This window comes from Macrobrachium rosenbergii, chromosome 49 (genome assembly GCF_040412425.1).
Source record: "Macrobrachium rosenbergii isolate ZJJX-2024 chromosome 49, ASM4041242v1, whole genome shotgun sequence".
NCBI lineage: Eukaryota > Metazoa > Arthropoda > Malacostraca > Decapoda > Palaemonidae > Macrobrachium > Macrobrachium rosenbergii.
This window is the reverse complement of record NC_089789.1, coordinates 20,426,560-20,446,105: the sequence shown is the minus strand read 5'-3', so window position 1 is coordinate 20,446,105 and position 19,546 is coordinate 20,426,560. Positions and strand designations below refer to the sequence as shown.

The following is a 19,546-nucleotide window of genomic DNA, read 5'->3' as shown; positions in this document are numbered from 1 at the left end:
AATTAGTTCTGCACGTCAGAGTTTCCATAAAAAAAGAATTTTTGAGGTTTTTATCAATGAATACTTATACATATTTAAATAATTGATTCCTTCCGATATAATTACCCGAAAAAGATGAAAGAAAATTTATGTCAGATCTTTTTAGCGTAACTTTTATGTTGGAGACAAAACGACACAGTTTCGAAATTTGTACTTGTCTAAAAATAAAGAATAATACATGTAATGCTTATATAAGTAAAATATTTTCTTACATACACGAAATATCCCATCTGTACCCTAAGACTGGCTCTAAACAAAGATACGTGATCATACGATAAACTACTTCATATGACAAAAATTTTCGATTCAGTACGCTATGATTGTCATAAAAATCATTTAGACAGACCTGTGAAAGTTTTTGTAAATAAGTATCTTGTGTTTCAACTGAAGGAATCTGTTACTCACGTTAAGGTTTTGCATAAAATTGATGTGGGATCTTTTTTTATTGATTAAGTATTCGGGAAAAGTATATTTGGATAAAACGAGGAAGACTTGTATTTTAGACATACTCTTGGAAGTAGCGTTATGAACTATACGTCGGAGCTGCCACAGGGAAACTTGTTACGCCGGTCCAAGAATATAAGAATATAATGCTGTTATGCGTAAGATTTGTGTCTTTTGTGAAAGGAAAAGTGGACCTCTATTTTCACAGAAACGACAATGTTAACCTCCTGTTTAAGTCTGTCTATGGGTAGGCCTCGAAGGTATGCTGAAAGTTGAAAGGCTTACCAGAAGTGTCTGTAGTTTAAGGAAACAGACAGTTGCTGTATGTATATAATTTATATATATATATATATATATATATATATATATATATATATATATATATATATATATATATATATATATATATATATATATATATATATATATATATATATATATATATATATATATATATATATATATATATATATATATATATATATATATATATATATATATATATACATATATATATATATATATGTATATATATATTTATATATGTATACATATATACATATATGTATATTATATATATATATGTATATATATATATATATATATATATATATATATATATATATATATATATATATATATATATATATATATATATGTGTGTGTGTGTGGTCATATATAGATTATGGATGTAGATTATTGTTAACCTGATTAGGTAACCGAGAACGGAACATGCAAAAGTCCAATACATCCGAACAGTCACTTTATCCATCCACCAGAGATCATTGGCCTTGTCGGAGGTCTCTAATTAAACTCGCAACAATTATCTCTAATCTTAGTCATTGACCACTCGTATACGCTCTTTCATACGCATGAAATATCTTCCTTTTATTCAGTCGCAGCTAGCTGCTACTCAAGAACACCTACACGCGACCCCTGTTAACCATTTTTTTTTTTCTTTTCTAACGTTGGCAAAATGGGAGTTTCTTTTGGTACATTAACTTTATCGACGACATCCATTTTCATGCAGTGAGCATTTCGTTATCGGATTATCGCCTTCATTGCTTTTAATTCGCCTAATGTTGTTCGGCAGTTCTTGCAACACCGTCATTCTTTCAGCACTTACCAGGGGACTAAAATACTTCTGTCGTTTAAATTCAGCTTTTACTTATCGTTTCTATTCCGTAGTTAATTCTGTTGTAAGTAGTCCACTTTTAAACAGTATGAATTACGTTTCCTTGTAATGATTTTAGACAGCTAAGATCAGTTTCAAATTTCTCCAGTGATTAAATCAGCATTGATCAGGAATATTTGCGTTTCATTAAATTAAGCTTTGCTCTATTATCGAAGCAGTTGTGTTTTTCAGATATCATTATTGGTTTCCCAACATTGGGAATGACTTTTATCACATGACCCGGATACGCAACCTTTTGTAAAATAGTTTATGTAAATCAGAAAGAAATAGGAAGAATGAAAAAAAAAAATTAAGGAGACTCTACGACCTAAATGTATATAAAGAAAAGCCCCACATATTGCCTTTGTGAAGAAAACAGCCTATAAAAGAAACTGTTTAGATGAAAAAAACACGATATTCGTAAGAGGACACAACCTAAAATTAACCCAGAAGAATATGATTTCATTATATAAATTTAAGTTTCGGATTACACGAAACTTCAGTGTTAATGTTTATCCAAGCCCAATGTACAAATTTGGTTATAAATAGGAAATATGTATTTTACTCTGCATGTGAATTTAAGAATATATAGCTTTTCTCTCCAAAGATCTTTATTCCTGTACCTAATCTCAAAATGACTTTTTTGTGAAAGAAACAAGATAAAAATTTTCATTTAATTCTAAATTGCAAAAAAGATACACTCTGGCAGCTCATTAAATTTATTGATCGAGATTCAGGGACAGGTAATTGGTAATAAAACTATAGATTTTGGTAAAAACAAACGATTGGTAATAGTTGTTACTTATTTGCTACTTAGTGCCTCGAATAAATATGAATAGACGCGATTTAGCAGACAGTCAGCTGATAATGTGATTTACTCTCGTTTTTCATTTGACAGTGAAGCAGATTCGATATTTGATTTTATAATCGAGCTCAATCTTATCTGATGTTCAATTACACTAGTTTTACCTAAGCAGTCACTGTTGGTAGTGAATATATCACTATATTTTGTCATTAATTCCTCAAAATTTTTCTTGACATTATATTAAGTGTCATATTTTCAGTCATTCAGACAACAGTAAATCAATAGAGCATGCCTAAACAAATTTCAAAAGATGTTCAAAGGCGTGCTTGTAATGTCACACACACACACACACACACACACACACATATGGAGAGGGAGCTGGGGATTGGCACGATACATATACACATGTGCTACCGGGGTCTAAGCGATGTCAGGCAGGGCAGCCGATCGAGGCTACGGCCTACCCCAAAGCCAAATCAAAGTCCTTCAAAAGAAGGCATCGTGCTTACCCCATATGAAAAATGGGAAAAAGCACGTTAAACGAAGAAGAAGAAGATGGTAGTGACAGCTCAGGTTGCTTCAACCTATCTTCACAGTGCAGTCGTGATGGTCCCAAGTTCAAGGCTCGCTTATGGCTTAATAAAATCTCACTGGCACCACGACCATACCGTCTTTGTGAGCTAGGATGTTGTTTAGGGTGCCTGAGAGGTCTATCCGATAAGTCATTAGTAGCCACTGCCTGTTTCCCTTTGTTCCTAACGTGAGTGGAGAAGGTGTATGTGCGATAAACCTGTTCCTTGCCGCTGATGAGCTACATACTGTGTAAGCCTTTAAACTACAAGAAAGATTAGTTGGTACCTCCATATAAGTAGTTTTTGAAAGAAACGAGACCTTTCCATATGCTGAGTTCTGTTTCCATACCTGACACCAAAAGGTATGAAAAATTTATACAAATGTCATATGTAAAATAGAGAGAGAGAGAGAGAGGGGGGGTAAAACAGCGGAATTTGGTTCAGGCTTTATTAGTGATGGGGAGATGAAATATAGTAAACACAAATCGAGGAAAGGAGGAAATTGCTGATTGCAAAAATGATTTATGGAGAGAGGGGAAGGGGTCGATCCTTGAAAAAGCTGCTGATAACGAAATGGAAACAGGAATAGGGAAGTAAGCGAAGACGAAAGGATAAAATGATTTATGCCACCAATTAATGTACACTGAAGGTTTATTAATTCTCTACTATTCATATAACCGGTAAGAAGAAGAGGAAGATGAAGAAGAGGTGGGGGAGGAGGATGAGTAGTAGTCAGAGTTGGTGCTTTTTTATATTTCTTATATATATATATATATATATATATATATATATATATATATATATATATATATATATATATATATATATATATATATATATATATATATATATTAAATTTCTTCTTCTTTGTTAGATAATAAACATGCCAGATTTATATCAATACTATAACAGTACAAGAACGCGAATGACCCGCTTATAACAAACAGTCTAATCAGGTCAAACACAAACGAACGATGGACTTTAAATTATTATTTTCATTTTATTGTAGGGAAATAAAAAAGACATTTGGCTATGCAAGTGCAAATAAAATGTATTTCAGTACTTTTTTGCATGCGAATCAAACGAAGAAGGTTAATATTCGAAAAAGCATGAAATATTGTTGTCTATGAGGTTGTCTGGTGTCTGAGGGAGGTAAATGGAACAGCCACTGCGGTATTGGCCGGAAGGAGGGAAATTTCAATTAACACATGGCGTGGTGGCAATGGTATTGTTTTCTGTTCAGAATACCTTGCATATTTATATAATATTTTCTTGAGCATAAAAATCATTAAAATAGTTCAGTGACTGGGATTTTCGGGGCTGTATAAACCAAATAACTTATCGTGCAAAAGTTTGAATTCTCATTGAGTTCCTGTCATCCTTTGTGTAGATGGGATACATACGGCATAAAAGGCTAGCCTGGACATTCTTATTGTTTTTCATTGTTATGAATTGGAACAATACATAGATAGAATGAATAAATAAAGGTTACAATAAATACGCATTTTTGACTGAAGTTGAATGATTGTAGGCTTAAAAGAAGACCAGTGAAATAAAAAATCTGGCTAATTGGTAGCATAGGCCTAGCTTCATTATTCTAGGAGTAAACAATATTAAAGGTTATTTTTTTAGTTTACAGACGTAGATATTACTTTGGTATCATGATAGGGTAATTTTTTATAAGCATGCTGTGAAACTGCACATAGACTAAAGTTTGAATGATAAGAAAATCTTGTGATTTAAACAGGTTTTGAGCATAGGTCCAAGTGTAGCCTGGTATATACTAATGAGCTAAATCATAATTACTGAAAGCTCATCATTCGTTTGTGTTTGATCTGAGTAGAGAGAGAGAGAGAGAGAGAGAGAGAGAGAGAGAGAGAGAGAGAGAGAGTTTACTCTGGGAGTTACTCTAAAAGTCTGTGGGAGGTTTTGCTCGGATGAGGTACATTCTTTGGGGTTAAAAAAAGCATCGAGAAATCTTGTTTCATAATTATGATAACTTGACTTTCGTTCGTTTCCGGATCTGTCTGGTCAAGTAGATCTAATTTCCTTGGATTTGAATGTATGTTGTTAGCAGTTTAAAGAAGATTTAATATCCAAAGCTTAGATTTAGAGTCACTTTTTTTGGTGATTGACACTTAAATTGTATTCCCACAATTTACCATGCACATTAAACATCAGGGAGATGAAGAACGAAACGAATTTAACATTCCTACTAAACCATTTAAATTTTAACTCATAATTTTATTATATTATGCCCAAATGACTGCCACCCATGTAACTGTTGCCCAGTCCATTATAATGCTTGAAAATACCATAAATCCAGTTTTCCGGCATCATGTGACGTTCCCAACGTCCTTCATATTTGGATTTATCTCAAGTCTGTGAGGAAAATGGCAGGTGGGCTATAGCAGCGAAAAGACAATGACACAAATCACCCTTATCGTTGATTCATGAAAAATTGAATTACATAGTAGGAATGAAGAGTAAATGCATTAATAGCATCCTCTCTCTCTCTCTCTCTCTCTCTCTCTCTCTCTCTCTCTCTCTCTCTCTTCGCGCGCTTTGAGCTTGTAAATAGTTGCTACTAGGTGATTCATTTTGGCCTGGAAATATTTGCAAATTCACAAGGTTATATTGGCATATGCACGCGGTGTATGCAAGGCGTCGATGTAATGTAACGCTAATTTTAACAACGGATGAATAAGTGGGTCAATCAAATAGGTTGCAGTGTGTTTAGAGTACTTAGAAACTAATGAGGAATGTACTGCGTTTAGTGATCATGATTAATAGGTCATTAAAAAGTCTAGATATTAATTCATTTAAAACTCTTCCAGCTTAGTCTATCATAGATTATTTTTACCATCATTAAGACTATTTCTCGATAACATGGTTTTCTCTTTTTGATTGTCCAACTGAATTTAGTGATGCAATTCAGTATATTATTAGTGAAACGATCATATTGAGATAGAAATTATTTATCACTATTTAAGTAAACAAGCATAATCGCTATTAACCCAGTCGTAAAATTATCAGTCAAGTCTTGTTCTTTTCTTATGTAATATAAACGTATTTATGGTGCACAGTTTTTTGTTTAACATATTCTCTGCGCAAATCCAAAATCTGTCCACATTTATTTATGAGAACATTATTTATCATCGATCCTGTTATGTTCACCAAATATCGCGGAGTCTGTTATTAACGGTGTCAGGGTAATGATGCATGGCTTTTTTTTCCTCAAGAAGTAGTACAAAGGACAAAGAGAAATTGCACTAATTAATAGAGGGGAATTTAAGGTAATTGCACGGTCATTATCGCCCCTTCCACCCGACTCACTGCAATTTACTTCAACATCAGAATCATTTCTGATTTGCTCTCCTCCATTACAGACGTTTATATAAATCTTCAGCAGCTGTGATTCGGTATAGCTGCACACCCTTCAGTAAAGATTATAGAAGATCATAGGTTACTTTACCACTAGAGTTACAGAAGGGGGAACATTCGAACACAGATCTTTAAATGTAATCACTAAGAGAACCCCCTGAAGTAGAGGTCATTCGTTAGTTTACTTGTTTTCTCAAAGATAATTATTATATATTTTCTCTTTATATCCTTTCCATGAAAATACTAAAGCTTTGTTATCGGTGTTACCTCGCTAACATCGAAGTCCCCAAAAATGTCACTTGATAAATATGGGGCCAGCAAGACTCATCAAAAATGGAATCCTAAGATCAACGTGGACACAAACATTTCCTGTCTGATAACGTATTTAGGAATCACTGATGCATACACTCATACATACATACATACATATATATATGTATATATATACATATAGTTAGATGCATGTATGTATGTACGTATGGAGAGAGAGAGAGAGAGAGAGAGAGAGAGAGAGAGAGAGAGAGAGAGAGAGAGAGATTAAATTCCTCAGACAATTAAGAGTGACGAACGCTTATGGGAATGACAGTAACATATTCCATATTATTACCGTGTTCAAGTTGAAGGTAACTGTAAATAGATACTGGAATTAAACTTTTTGAGAGTACAGGTACTAAGACTGAAAAATAAAAAGTTATAACTTCACTGAGAAATAAAAGATAGGGAAAATAATCAGGTATCTCCACTTTATCACAAGAGCCATTGGAACGAAGTGTCTTCTGAAATAAATTACACTAGTTATGGAACCAAGACCGTTTTGTCAAAGTCAGAGCGTATAATGTGATATATGCAAAACTTGTGGCAAACGTACAATACCAACACACACACACACACACACACAGTCTCATATTAGCTGAGTATATAGCCAAGAGGAAAGTTATACAGTGGATTGCAAGATCTTTAGTCTGCATGTTAAGGCGTTCTCAAGCAAAGTCGAAGGTGCTCGCACTCCGTTATTTGCTTTCCTCTGGGACATATACTCAGCTTATATTTTATCAAATATTTTACTTCACACAATAGAAGTTTTATATATATATATATATATATATATATATATATATATATATATATATATATATATAATGTATATATGTACATGCATACATAGTGTATATACAATATGTATATATATATATATATATATATATATATATATATATATATATATATATATATATATATATATATATATATATATATATATATATATATATGTATGTATAGTATGTACTGTATATCGAAAATTTAGATCTCGCTCTTTTACCAGATAACTTTTTAATTTAACTGGTTATCTTTTCGTGTTCGAGCGTAATTTCCTTTGATTGCGTAAGTCCGGTTCACTGTTTTCTGGAAATAGGCCTACTTGCCATGTCGAAAATGAGCGGTTTTTTTTTTTTTTTTTTTTTTTCAAGATCATGATATGTACTCAACTTCTCTTATGAAAAACCACCGTCTCACTGTTGGAAATGTAACCTTGGATGGGATTCGCACCAGAATCTGCAAAAACTAGCTTTGAAAAAAATAAAAATTTGTCTGCAATACATTGAACAGCCTCCAAATCTGTGATAATTTGTTGCACTCGAAAGGTTTGCATGTGCAGTGTTTGGTTCAGGGCTTTACAACCTGAACATTTTGTTTGGTGAAGGTACTCATATCAAACGTGCATTGAAAGGCTGTTTGGAAATCACGCTATGCATTTATTAGAAAATACTTTTCAGAAAAGAAAATGCAGAATGCGATGCGAAATAAATGATCATTCCGAATCTGTGTTTATGTTCGGTTGTAGATTAATATACACGGATATATGTTAAATAGCTTTATTGGAAAGATCAAGCTTTATAATTTAATTCAACTTCAAAGATAACTTCTGTGCGCTACAGGAAAGTTAATCAGCTTTTAATGACTTTTTAATCATGTATATTTCTTCAGTCTTTTTTGTAAAGAGCTTTTATCAGAAAATATTTATTATCATAGTTAATAATAAGGAAGTTTTATACAATATTTTCACATATTTAGGACACTTTTCCAGTCATGTCATCCATTGGCATTTGGCACTGTCATAACTTTGAAAAGGCAATTTAAACCAAGTTTCATAAACACCGTATTTTATATTTTTATAGTCATTAGACGGACGTGAGACAAAAGCAGTGTCGTTAAGAATACAAAGAATAACGCCACGAATGACGTGGTTAAGATAAAGAAACATCGCAACTTTACTAACTAAATTAATATATTTCAATCACTATAGATTAGGAGTCCATAAATGCATATTTTGTCGGCACAACGTTAAAGCAAAGTATACTGATGATGTACTGACGGATTAATTCAATATGCATATTAATGTTGATTACATTAAAATTCAGTTAATTGAAGCGAAAAAAGAACCGTTGGATTTCGTCCCTCTAAGTAAAGTTTAATATGAGAGTGTTAGTGACCAAAAACATTCTGCAAGTTATTTCAGACATTAAGAAAATAAGTTTTCATTATAAACACATGAGTTCTGCTAAATTAAATATTGCAGATGAAACTGACACGAAAATTCTAAAACTCTCTGTTTTTCCTTAAACTAATCATTTTCACAAGGAATATTAGTCTTATAACGAGTTATTATAAGGATCAGAGAAATACCTTTAACAACACTTCTATATTGAGTTGGGGAATCGAACACTCAAGATACTATTAAAAGCACTTCTCTATTGAGTTGGGGTATTGAACACTTATTTCCTTCGGGAGCTTACAGGGAAGCAATAGCGTCTAGTGTCATGAACAACGAAAATTCATTCAAACGATGATCGATTTTACTCCACTAGGGTATCTAAGGCACTGTTATTTATAGCACAACATGCATTGCACAAGTCCCAAGAAATGACTCTAGGCACGGACTTAGCATCGAATGCAATGGCAAATGCACATCTTTGAGGGTTACATAATTATTTAGATAGGATGTACTGGAAATCATCAATTCTATGAATTGCTCTGGTCCCAGTGAACCCTTAAATTCTCTGTTTTTTAATATTTCCCTGTACAAATTACACTGCAAGCTTTACAGACCAAAAGAAAGCTCAAGGACATTCCCTGGTGGGATTCGAACCCGCGCTGGCTATAAGTCGTCTGGTTTGTGTTGATGCGAATAATCAGCTGGAGAAGTTGAGGGATCATTGCGGCCATTACATTGTTTGCGCTTCTGATGTAACTTGTGTTTACGTTCCTTTTGTGCGTAACAGTTTGCATTACCCAGTTGTTCTTAGAGTAAAATAAGAAACAGCATTTGTCTGTTTGCTTGTTCATGTTTTGCTATCATACATGCTGATTTTACAACTGTAGACGCTGTTTGTATTTGAAGCAGACAGTGGTTGTCTTCTCACTATTTTAATGTGAGGCGTTCCTAACTACAAATTACACACATGTTGCTTATATAGTAAACACATTCGTACCTGCATCTAATGTGTTGGCATGCCGCATTCATTGATATTCTGGTTAAGTTGTGTTATGACTGAAATGCACCAAGCTCAGTTAAAGAAGACGCTAGCGGGGAGAGAGAGAGAGAGAGAGAGAGAGAGAGAGAGAGAGAGAGAGAGAGAGAGAGAGAGAGAGGGGGGGTGGCGTTTTTAAAAGCTGTTCTTCTTTATAGCATTTACTTTTCAATGTCAAGAGTTATGATTCATATGCATGTTAGCATATAATACGAACGGTGCGGAATACTGCAGCCTTTTAATAATGAGCACAAACAAATACGAATCAGTTATCAATTGTAAATTCGTTTTTATCGAGAGAGAAGGATTTCACAGTGACATGACATTATACTGTACTTTCTGTTTGATATATCTTCGATAACGTTTGCTATAACGGAACTGATATATCAGTTCCGTATATCAAATCAAAATAAAGTTTCATGGATTATAGTAAGTTTATTTTGCAATAAAAATTATTCAACTGATTTTGTGCAATTGCTTTCAACGACATCGATGGAGCTTTACCAATATGATTTAAGGGAATAGATTTATCTGCTGATAATGAATGTAGGATATTTAAATGATTTTATGACATTTTAAAAGCAAATTTTGTTTGAACATTTTGTTTCGCTGAATATTTTATGACTAAAAGAATAAATGAGGGATTTAGTTTGCAATCACATTTTTATAACTTGTCGTACATATGCATAATATGTAGATTTAAACTGTCCGAAATAAGATCTCTCATTCTGACGTGAAATACTGAATGATTGTAGTTAAATATGCAGAGTTTTCAGAATAAACTATCAGATAAATCTAAATAGTGTAATGATATTAACCAATAAGCGGAATATAATTTTTAGTTTTCTGTAAAAGAAAACTATTGTGCCGGCTTTGTCTGTCCGTCCGGACTTGATTCTGTCCGCACTTTTTTCTGTCCGCCCTAAGATCTTAAAAACTACTGAGGTTAGAGGGCTGCAAATTGGTATGTTGATCATCCACCCTACAATCGCCAAACATACCAAATTGCAGCCCTTTAACCTCCGTAGTTTTTATCTGATCTAAGGTTAAAGTTAGCCATAGTCGTGCTTCTGGCAACGGTATAGGACAGGCCACCACCGGGCCCTAGTTGAAGATTCAGGGGCCGCGGCTCATGCAGCATCATACCGAGACCAACAAGAGAGATCTATTTTCGGTGTCCTTGCTTATGCGCTGTACAGAGAGCTCGATTGCGCCGAAGAAACTTCGGAGCACTTTTTACTTGTTAAAAGTAAAATAAACTTACAGAATTACGTATTACGTGTGTGTGACTCAGCGCAAATAAAATGAAAAGTTTCTAGGAAAATGGCAGGTTGCAAACAAAAGAAAAAGTTTCCAATAAAGTCTCTGATTATAACTAAATAACTACAGTATCAGGAACGTTAATCAAGAAAACAATGGTGCGTGCAAATGGATACGACTAAAAATATATATATATGAATAAATTATAGAAGTAAAAGTAAAATGTAGATCATTTGTGAGTTCGTCAAACATTCAGAGTATAATTGTTTTCATGACACACGGTGGATTATAAAACAATTTCTAACCACTGCTGAGATAATATGTATTATTTCCCTCGAGGAATTTAATTTATAATGATTTACATCCAGTTTTTCCACAGTGACGACGGGAAATTGCCTTTTTTTTTTTATTCATGTTCTGAATTTATTTTCCATTCGCCTGTATTCTTGAATTAAGACACGAATGAGGGGTGAGAGTGTTCACAGATAATTGGCGAATTATCTTTTTTTTCCGTTTAGCTTTATTTGAAATAAAGAACGAACTTAAAACTAAAAGTACGTTTTATGAAAAGTGTACTAAGTAATCACTGTTGTTGCTTTTCTTATAAATAAGAAGGCCAAATGAAAAAAAAGATTACAAATTTAGATATAGCATTCAGATGGGCTTTGAGATTTTGAATCGGTTCTACAATCCCCGCAGCTAATAGCAGTAGCTGATATGTGATTTTGACATGAAATAAAAGCGTGATTGAAACGTGATTTAAATGCAACTAGAAATAAGCTTGTCGATTTATGAAACATTACTTTGACTACTTTCACAGTACAAGTATCTTTGCTTTCACATGCAAGTATCTTCTGGAATCGTGCGCCTATATTTTTGTGAACTATCTCCGTCAGAAACTTCATATGCATGAGAATTGATTAATATTGGAAACATTATTTATTTGTAAACTGTTCTTGGTATGACGGTTAAACATTAAGGTTTTGTCTAGTTAATTACATGACAGAGAGTATTATTTAATTGACCATTAGCGGTTCTGAATTATAAATGTTATAAATTTCACAAATCGAAGCCTTTCATCGAGAAACTCATCCGATAACATGACTGTTACAAGTTAAAATTGCAGACTGTAATGAATTAATGACAGCAGCCAGGCGAATATGTAATTAAGTCAATCCGAATTTAAAATGACTCTCGTACTCCGTTATTTATAGATAACTGTTTGGAATGATATCCAACTTTCGTCTGGCATTGAATTCTGTTTCATCGTTCACGTATGAAACAGCCTTCAACTTAGGACAACAAATTAGTGTGAATAAATGAACAGTTATAGCTCTGTACGCATGTCTGTGTGTCTGCTCTCTCTCTCTCTCTCTCTCTCTCTCTCTCTCTCTCTCTCTCTCTCTCTCCTATTAGAACTTTTTCAGACCGAGTAGAGCTCGTTACACATTAAACACCCACCCTCGTGTAGTGTATGGAAACTTATACACATCATCGTTGACCATTGCTTAGTGAACAGCAATGGCTTTTCTGAATTTAAAACGACAAGCGCGAGAGAGAGAGAGAGAGAGAGAGAGAGAGAGAGAGAGAGAGAGAGAGAGAGAGAGAGAGAGAGAGAGAGAGCCAACGTTTCTGTTTCTTGGAAATGCTCAAGTCCGTGGTATTTAAGTTAACTGGAATCTATCCCTGTTAAAAACTTGACAATTGTGAAAATTGTTTCAATAAACATTCCAGATGGTTGAATTCTTTTCTGATCTGCTGTCAAAATAGGATAATCCTGTTTTCAGAGAAAATTAGGGCTTTAAATTTTGGAGCCGAAATTCAAATTTGTTTTTATAAGTAGGTGTATACACCACTGAAAAGGCTGAAGATTAGCTGATTGGTTCATTAAGCTGTGTATTTGGAATTTATAAAAAAATGTTGTCAGTCACTGAAGCGTCAGTCGGGAATTTCTGCTTGAATTTGTAATGATCCACAAATCTCTAATATAAAATTATGTAACCTTCAATGTGACAATTTCAAGGAACTGAAGCACTATAGGCTAGTTATATTTTTCTAAAAAATTATCAAGAAACTAAGATCTGTGATCTTGGTTTATCTATAATGGCAGTTGAGGGATGAAAGCATAAGATGCCTAGTAAATATATTGATGATGACCATATCAGATCCGTGATGATTTTATCAGTGATAACTTGATAATTGATTCGAGATATTATTCTTATTTTTTCAGACTTTGGGCTCTCCCCTGCCAGATGGAGTTTCAAATATGTTGCAAGACGAGATTCCTCACTCCAGACTATTAAGGTAAAGTACAGAAACAAATGTTCAAATGTAGTAGAAACAAATTTGAATTTAGATTTTGTTTTGAGTAGTTTTTGCGAAGATACCTTTCCGAATGAACTGGTTTAAAGACTAGCTTACTGGAAAGATTCATTTTTATATAAATTATATGAAAATTCGACATGAGCCAGGTGTAGTATGTAATTGGTCGTATGGGAAATTCAAGTAAAAGGAGCATTTTCCGCAAAATGGGTTGCAGTGGGTTGCGCTTTTTAGTTATGTACATGTACACTGTCAAGTATTTATTATAGGGTAACTAAATCTCTGGTAGAAATGTTAGGTTGTTTCACTTGAGAGCACATCCTGATGTTAGCATACTCTGGCCTAACGTCTTTCGTTCTTTTAGAGGGATTTAGTTGAAATATCGTATCAGCAAAGGAAATAATAATATTGCTAGGGACCCAAGATACAATAGTAATAGATACGTACTTACTGTGTTCCTGGGCAACATAAAACAAAGTGTCCTGAAGTGAGCTGTCAGTACGGAAAATGTCCGGAAAAATTTTGTAGAATTATATATTCATTATTTTATTTGGAGATAAAGAACGCAAGTAAGACCTGACGCCACAAAATGCTGCATGGCTTTTTCTCTGTAAAATATATTTAGAATTTCCATCACCATGACAGATATATTGAGTATTAGAGAGACTTTCCAGTTATATGAAAACAATCACTCTTATCACATGAAATGGTTTGGTGTCAATCAGCAATTAGTTCCTGAGGGCTCACTCCAACTGTTTGACTACTGTGGGCAATCTGCAGTTGAAGCAGTTGAAATGGAAGTCGCATTTTGAAGTATATCCATCATTCATCAACTTCGGTATCATATTTCTGATGTAGACATTCGTCATTTTCACCATCACTGTCTCCTGATATGATGATAACGAAGATTGGTTCCACGTTACATTTTGAAATAAATCTACCACCGCTACATCATCATCATCATCATCATCATCGTCGTCGTCATCATCACAATTCTTAGAGCTATTCCATGGTCATTTAAATCGTTAGCCTGTGATCTGACTTCTTGATAATTATAATAAATTCGTAGTGTTTCTGGCACGACCATCTTCATCAGCACCATAATAATGTGCTTGTGTACCATAGTGTCATTGTCATCATTATTATGTGGTCAGACGTCATGATATCAGAGATGGGTCTTGGTTGCATCATCAGAATCATTATCATGTTTATGGTCATTGTCATCTTATATACGTTACATTGAGGTGATTATATGATTATATATATATATATATATATATATATATATATATATATATATATATATATATATATATATATATATATATATATATATATATATATATATACATATACTGTATATATATATATATATATATATATATATATATATATATATATATATATATATATATATATATATATATATATACACACATACATTGAGAAATGGAGATAGACAAAGAAGAGTTATCTTGAAAAAGAAAAAAGTATTGGAGCGTGAAAGTGCTGTGGAATTCATTCAGTCTTATTAATGCGTTGTTCATTGGTGAAATTAGTTCAGTCACTCCAGTATGAAGTTCACACCAGAAGAAATGCGGAAATTAAGATGAAACGGCAATTGATTTGTTAAAAATAGAAGATAATCAATATCTTAATTAAAAAGTTTGCGTTTCCAAATTTCTCCTTGCTTGTTTATCTAGAAGCATAAAGTTAGTACCACTTGTATATTTAGCCATTAGTCTTCAGCCTTTACCACTGAGCTCCAATGCAGCCGTTGCAATGGCTGGCCGGTCAGCCATTCATTATGAAGCAATTGATAGGGTCTCCGCTTAATAGCTAACCAGTCATATCCCAGGTGCGAGAAGTAGGTAGTACTCGCATGGTCAAGATATATTGCATTCCTTGCAATATTAGCATTGCTTATATACATTTAGTATATTCACTTCCTTTAAGATATGTGCGATAGAATAATTGCAGGGAAATGCAGCGTCCATCACATACTGTATTATACACATTTTGCAAGCAAGACGTTAAAGTTTATGAATGAATAAAGCAGGTCATTTTATAACCTATTGCTGTGACTTGCCTTCTTTTATCGTCAAGACTGAATATATCTGGTAGGAGGTTTGTCATATTCATGCTCTTAATATGGTTTATTTAATGACATCAAAATTTCATAACTGGAGATCTTCATCCTTCTCATTCGTCTACTGTGTTAGCCATATTTTCCCCTTTTACTGTTTCTTTTCTTTCTTTTCCTTTACATATTATTTTGTGAATGAACAGGATACTCACGTATTTTTTCCGCCGTTTAAATGAGCCAATATATTTTCTATATTTCTACTAAAACTGAAGTTCGTCAAGCGTAAAGCATAGTGTTTTTTCTTATTCACAGATTAATTCGTTAGTAGACTGAATTGCGTGTTTTAGTTTCTATAACATATTTCCTACCCTCTTGCAGTGTTTACCTGCAAATAATTATGCAAAGGCTATCTGCGTTAACTGACCGAAAGATTTTGTTATCATTTATTATGAATACCCGAGTTCGGTAGGTTTCTGTTGCTTAAGAAAACGTGCTTCTGATTGGAAACTACCATGGTTATATCAAGGTTTTATTCTTAGACTCCATTGCATGCTTAATATTGAACTTTATTTCTAACAAAAAAAGAGAAGAATCACTTTCAAGATATTCCCAGTGGTTGGTATAATTAGGTGATCGATTCATATATTTTTCTTTAGTTTTTCCAAGATTCACAGAAATAATGTGATATTAGGGCAGAAGGAAGATAAGTTCAGAGTAAATTTATGCTAAAATAAATCCGCTTCCTGCATATGAATTGAGGGAAGAGAATGAAAATAACATTTGCAGTCTACTCAACAGAGGATTTTCTATTTTTCGTTATTGTAGAAAGCGAAGAAAATTTTAGATTTTGTTTCTCAGCTATTTATTTATTTATTTTTTATAATTTTCTTAATAATTCAGAAAATACTATCAACAACTCCTTGCCCCTTAACTAGTAATAATGGAAACTAAACTTGTGCAAGGGCTGTATAAAACATTCGCAATTTCCCCTTTTTTGTAGCACAAAATTGCTGCAGAGAGAGAGAGAGAGAGAGAGAGAGAGAGAGAAATAACCAGTCGGGGTCAAAGCAGAAATTCAGGACCAGTAGAGGGGACGGAGATAAACTGGCGTCAGTTATCGAAAAAAGGTTTATTGACCATAAGACCAAGAATGACAGCCTGAGTAATTGTCTCGCACATTCGGCCCAAAAAGAACGAATCCGGGTTTCTGTCTGGAATGTTACTGGCAAACTGTTTTTTTTTTTTTTTTTTTTTTAACTTAGATGAATGTTTTCATCGTCTTTCCACTGATGGCGTTCACTTTTTATGAGGTAATCGTTATTATGATGTCATACTGGATGTATCTCCTGTATATATTCTTGAAACAAAGCGATACATTGACATTATGGTTACACATTCATTTGTTATCGTTCCAGGATGTATTAAGTGCTCCTGTCTAAATTCTTACATATTAAACAGAGAAATTCTACTTTATTAGAAGTGCTGTATCCTAAAACCGAAAGTAGTCACTTTTGATTAGTGAAACTCATTGTGTAGAGATAAAAGCATTACAGTATGACTAAATACGAAATTCGTACTTCTATTATGAACATATCGCTGTCACGTGCTAATATTGCAGTCTATTTACTACTATTGTTTTACATTCTTATTGTTTACTTAACCAAACTTCTCTTCGAGGGATTTGCTGAGAGTGTTAATTGTAATTCTCGAACAGAACAGTCAAGCCTGTAAAAAGAAATGCTGCCTTTTAAAAGTTTTTGAGATCCGTGATGGAACAGAGCTTTGGGAATAATGGTGGTCCAGTAAACGCTAGTGCAGAGAAAACCGTAGTTAGATTTAAGCCAACTATACCATGAAGAACGGGATATAAAAAAAAAATATATGATAAATGGATAAATAAATTTCAGATGCAGTGGAATGCACAAACGGGGTGCCATCATTTCAAAGGCGATCCAGTATACTAATGTCTCCTTTTCCTCGTCAGCTTTTCTCACTATTGTACCACTGCGAATCCCATCGTTTGTATTGCTCCTGTCAATGGAGCAGGTCTTTTTTTATGCTACAAATTCGGTTCATCACCATAGATGGGTCTGCGACATCGCTAAAATGAAATGTCTAGAACGAACTGTAAACTGTAGGGTGTAAACACAATGGAAACCAGGAACCGGCATAAGGAGATTAATGGTAGTTAGAGAAAGCTGAAACAACGATAGATGGAAAAAATATATAATTTCTCTCTTCTCTCTCTCTCTCTCTCTCTCTCTCTCTCTCTCTCTCTCTCTCTCTCTCTCTCTCTCTCTCTAAATATATTATTTCCGGGATAAAGCGACTTGGATATTAAAGGACATTTGTAGTTTAATGCTTGTATATGAATCACGGTGATGTGATAAAATTCATTTTATATATATTACATATATGTGCATATATATATATATATATATATATATATATATATATATATATATATATATATATATATATATGTATGTATGTATGTATGTATGTATGTATGTATGTATGTATGTATGTATGTATGTATGTATAAATGTTATGTGTATGTATATCTGTGTGCATGAACCATGACTGGGAGGGAGAATAAGTACAAAAGCCTTTATGCAACTGCTTATAAAAGCCTGGAACAGTTACATATCCAAAGGCTTTAATGGCCTCATCTTCAAAGCAAGAGCCGGTAATTCCCACATCATAGTAATTCGCCTCGATTAAATTCAGTGAAAAATTTTCCTCCGACCTCAGGTAGTCCCAGAGTTTTTCAAAGGGTTATTTTCCTCTCGCTGGAAGTCCTTCTCATTCCATCCACGGTGACACAGTCTCTCTCTCCTCTTCTCTTAAAGGATCAACCAGTTGTTTTTGGTGCTGTATAACTGAGTCTAGGTATCCTGTTCTAGTATTATTCAACACATTCTAATAAGAGCCTCAGAAATTAATTTCCTCTAAAAATATGTTCTTGATATTGCCACGTCTCTCATTAGTAAATATTAGTGCCACTAACATTGCAGTACCTCTTATGATACTAGTCACGTTCCAGTAAAGTATGTTATCACCCTACTTGCGTTGATTGTTTCGATCATTTTCACTGAACGAGGCTTCTTCGAAAACACAAAAAAGCTCATTCTTTTCTGTTTTCGGATTTTGACTTCTCCAAACCTTATTTCAAGTTGCTCATTGTATGTTACAGCAACTGTCTTCATTGGAGTTTGAAGCTCATTTCAGGTTCCATTACCTCTCAAGTTATTATCATACGGTACCTCTCAACCGGTCTACAATTAACTTGTTTTTCTCGTTTTTTCTGAGTCCTTTATCATGTAACACAAATTTTACTAAATATCTGTGGATGAAGAATATCAGTTTCGTTATGTAGTTGGACAATATTGGCTCAATCTAGAAATATTTTTCCATTTCCTTGGCCTTTCCTTTTTCCTTTTTCTTTACGAGACCAATTTTTCTCCATGAACAAATTTTTCTTGTGGCCAGTCACGATATTTTTTCAATTCTCTCTTTTTTGTTTCGCTCTTTCATGTTACAAAGATCTCTTGAATCCTCTCTTGACATTGGAGGAATGACACTGTTACACAAATACTGCATCCTGGTATTCATTACCTCTTCAGCATAGGAAAATCTTTGTATAAAGAAATGGGCTGAAAATTTTCTTTCATACTGAAGCAAGTTCAAGGGAGTATTATTTGTGGGAGGAAACTTGCTAAGGTAAGTATCTATCGGCATGCATTAGTTATGAGTCTCCTAATCAAATCTGTTGTCACTTCGTCAGATTTAGTACATTTTACTGGCCTCCTTCTTGTCAACACCTTTGAATTAGAGTCATCAGTAAGGTATCTTATCCTAGTCCTTCTACATGACCAAACGTGATTAATGTGATTTTATTTGTATAATTTATTCAATTTCGATCTTTAC

General features: G+C 33.6%; 1 long non-coding RNA gene across 1 annotated transcript in view; it reads left to right on the top strand.

Annotated features, from left to right (window-relative positions):
- LOC136832146 (uncharacterized) overlaps window positions 1–19,546 on the top strand; it is a 217,773-nt gene that overhangs the window by 11,308 nt on the left and 186,919 nt on the right. The window contains exon 2 of the long non-coding RNA XR_010851093.1: window positions 13,439–13,512. This is a non-coding gene — a long non-coding RNA (uncharacterized lncRNA). The remainder of the gene's footprint in view (window positions 1–13,438; window positions 13,513–19,546) is intronic.